Here is a 4,433-nt window from a genome sequence, read left to right on the forward strand (position 1 = left end):
GGTCTGGCAGAGAGCCACAGGCTCGTGATGCGTGATCATGAGAAAGTTACCTCTCGTTCCATTGCTTTTCTACAAGACAATGGAATTCTCCGGTTGGGACATTATTGAACATTAATGATAAAAACATCCTAAAGATTGATTCTATACACCGTTTGATATGTTTCTACGACCAGTAATATAACTTTTCTGAATTTTCGTCCGACATTGCCTGCTAGAATTGCCCGCACCTCGTGAGTTTCGATTTGTTTACTAAACGCGCGAACAAAAGGAGGTGTTTGGACATAAATGATGAACTTTATTGAACAAATCAAACATTTATTGTGGAACTGGGATTCCTGGGAGTGCATTCTGATGAAGAAAGGTAAGTAAATATTTATAATGCTATTTCTGACTAATGTTGACTCCAACATGGCGGATATCTGTTTGGCTTGATTTGTCATCTGAGCGCCGTACTCAGATTATGCTTTTTCCGTAACGTTAAAAAAAAAGCTGACACAGCGGTTGCATTAAGGAGAAGTTTATCTAAAGTTCCATGTATAATAGTTGTATCTAATATCAATGTTTATTATGATATGGATATGTGGATATAAATATTCACTTTATCGAACAAAACATACATGTATTGTGTAACATGAAGTCCTATGTGTGTCATCTGATGAAGATCATCAAAGGTTAGTGGTTCATTTCTTCTATATTTCTGCTTTTTGTGACAACTCTCTTTGGCTGGAAAAATCGCTGTGTTTTTCTGTGACTTGGTGGTGACCTAACATAATTGTTTGTGTAGCTTTCGCTGTAAAGCCTTTTTGAAATCAGACACTGTGGCTGGATTAACAAGAATTGTATCTTTAAAATGGTGCTTAATACTTGTATGTTTAAGAAATTTGATTTATGAGATTTCTGTTGATTGAATTTTGCGCCCTGCAATTTCATTGACTGTTGGCGAGGTGTTCTGCGTTCACAGACAGGTTATTTGGCTTTTGTCCAGTGTGAGTGGCTGTGCACCGTCGGAAGAGCAGAGTAGAAATCTCCTTGCAGCCTTGTGTTTCCTCCATTAAAGATGAAGGATTGGGGTAATATTTGCCTGCAGGCTGTTTGCTGTGGGTCGTCCCGGTAACTGTTTCTGCTACTTCTGCAGATCATGTTGTTTTGAGCAACTTTATGGGTCTTTGATCAGACTCATGTTTTGGAGAGAGCAAACAAACTAGGAGATTTCAGGAGAAGGGGAGTCATTCAATTCAGTGACGCAGAATTCACTGGATGCGTGAGTCGACTTAAACCACACTACAATTGCCACTTTATATTATATTGGTATTGTAGCAACCACAGCTAACACTGTTACAGTGTCCTGACATAACAGAAGTGTGCTGTGCTTTGACGTGTGCTGGTTTAAGTCAAGCTACTCCCATATTTGCTACACTGGTGTCAGAAGTGGGATATATTTAACCTATTTCTTACATTATTGTTAGAATTTGAATTCTACAGATTTTGCTATGTTGGTGTCAGAAGCGGGATACTAAACACTGATACACTGGTGTCAGAAGTGGGATACTAACTACTTTTCTACATTGGTAATAGAAGTGGGATATTATCCTGGGATCAGAAGCTGACAGAATAGCGCTGGAGGAGATGGCTGCCGTTTTACAGGCTCCTAACTTATTGTGCTATTGTGTGTGTCTTATTTCGAACAGAATGTTTCTGCCGCCGTCTCTTATGACCGAATCGAGCTTCTGGATATCGGGACAGGAATTACTCACCTCGTACTGGACAAAGATTTTTTCTTTAACCTCTTAAGTCGACCCTCTACTTTTTTGAACATTCTGTTAAAAATCGCGCAACATTTCAGCGCCCTGCTACTCATGCCAGGAATATAGTATATGCATTTGCTTAGTCTGTGTGGATAGAAAACACTCAGACGTTTAAAAAACTGGTTAAATCACTGCTGTGGCTTTACCAGAACGGCATTTACATCGAAAAGCACAGGAAAAACTGATCACTGAAAATGGGAAAATATATCCATGCGCTACTTGATCCCATTGATAAAGGTGAACCACAATTAATTGACTGAGGTTGCAGTACCTACAGCTTCCACACGGTGTCTAGAGTCTTGTCATTTCCCTTCGAGTTTTTCTTGGTCAAACACATGCAGGACATCAGATCTAATCCGGTCTAGGACCGGATATTTTCGTTGAGTTTCTAGCCGGACATTTTTCCAGACGGACAGCTAATGATCTTTACATCGCCTCCTGATGAATTTTATCGCTTATTAACGTTTACTAATACCTAAAGTTGCATTACAAACGTATTTCGAAGTGTTTTGTGAAAGTTTATCGTCGACTTTTTGAATTTTAAAAATGACGTTACGTTTTGAAACAATGTTTTTTCGCTTATCACACAGTCTACATATAACGATATCTAGGCTTTATATGGACCGATTTAATCGAAATAAAGACCCAAATAGTGTTTATGGGACATCTAGGAGTGCCAACAAAGAAGATGGTGAAAGGTAATGAATGTTTTCTATTTTATTGTGCGGTTTGTGTAACGCCGAAATGCTAATTATTTTGTTTACGTCCCCTGTGGGTCTTTTGGGGTGTTGCATGCTATCAGATAATAGCTTCTCATGCTTTCGCCGAAAAGCATTTTAAAAATCTGACTTGTTGCCTGGATTCACAACGAGTGTAGCTTTAATTCGATACCCTGCATGTGTATTTTAATGAACTTTTGAGTTTTAACTAATACTATTAGCATTTAGCGTAGTGCATTTGCATTTCCAGAGCTCTAGTTGGGACGCAAGCGTCCCGAGTAGAAGCAACAGGTTAAACACCATAGTGCATTTAAAGCTCAACACTAAGCTAAGGACCCTGGGACTAAACACCTCCATCTGCAACTGGATCCTAGACTTCCTGACAGGCCTCCCCCAGATGGTAAGAGTAGGTAACAACACATCTGCCACACTGATCCTCAACATGGGGGCCCCTCACAGGTGTATGCTCAGTCCCCTCCTGTACTCCCTGTTCACCCATGACTGGCCAAGCAAGATTCCAACATTATTATGTTTGCCAACGATGAAACAGTGGTAGGCCTGATCACCTACAACGATGAGACAGCCTATAGGGAGGTCAGAGACCTGACAGTTTTGTGCCAGGATAACAACCTCTCCCTCAATGTGATCAAGACAAAGAAGATGATCGTGGACTACAGGAAAAAGAAGGCCAAGCACACCCCCATTCTCATTGACGGGGCTGTAGTGGAACAGGTTGAGAGCTTCAAGTTCCTTGATGACCACATCACCAGCGAACTATCATGGTCCAAACACACCAAGACAGTTGTGAAAAGGGCACGACAATGCCTATTCCCCCTCAGGAGACTGAAAAGATTTGGCATGGGTTCTCAGATCCTCAAACAGTTATTCAGCTGCACCATCGAGAGCATCCTGACTGGTAGCATCACTGCCTGGTATGGCAACTGCTCGGCCTCTGACTGCCAGGCAATACAGAGGGTAGTGTGTATGGCCCAGTATATCACTGGGGCCAAGCTTCCTGTCATCCAGGACCTCTATGCCAGGAAGTGTAAGAGGAAGGCTCTAAAAATGGTCAAAAACTCCAGCCACCTTAGTCATAGACGGTTCTCTCTGCTACCGCACGGCAAGCGGTACTGGAGCACCAAGTCTAGCTCCAAAAGGCTTCTTAACAACTTCTACCCCCAAGCCATAAGACTCTTGAACAGCTAATCAAATGGCAACCCAGACTATTTGCATTGACCCCCCCCGCTCATTTTTACACTGTTGCTACACACTGTTTATGATCAATGCATAGTCCCTTTACCTCTACCTACTGTGCAAGTTCTCCCAATTAAAAAGATGAGAGGCCTGTAAATTTTCATCATAGGTACACATCAACTATGACAGACAAAATGAGAAAAAAAATCAAAAAAATCACATTGTAGGATTTTTAATGAATGTATTTGCAAATTATGGTGGAAAATAAGTATTTGGTCACCAACAAACAAGCAAGATTTCTGGCTCTCACAGACCTGTAACTTCGTCTTTAAGAAGCTCCTCTGTCCTCCACTCGTTACCTGTATTAATGGCACCTGTTTGAACTTGTTATCAGTATAAAAGACACCTGTCCACAACCTCAAACAGTCACACTCCAAACTCCACTATGGCCAAGACCAAAGAGCTGTCAAAGGACACCAGAAACAAAATTGTAGACCTACACCAGGCTGGGAAGACTGAATCTGCAATAGGTAAGCAGCTTCCGGCGTCGACAGAGATGGCCGCCTCGCTTCGCGTTCCTAGGAAACTATGCAGTTTTTAGTTTTTTTACGTGTTATTTCTTACATTAGTACCCCAGGTCATCTTAGGTTTCATTACATACAGCCGAGAAGAACTACTGAATATAAGATCAGCGTCAACTCACCATCAGTACCAC

Source organism: Oncorhynchus nerka, linkage group LG4 (assembly GCF_034236695.1).
Source record: "Oncorhynchus nerka isolate Pitt River linkage group LG4, Oner_Uvic_2.0, whole genome shotgun sequence".
Classification (NCBI taxonomy): Eukaryota; Metazoa; Chordata; class Actinopteri; order Salmoniformes; family Salmonidae; genus Oncorhynchus; species Oncorhynchus nerka.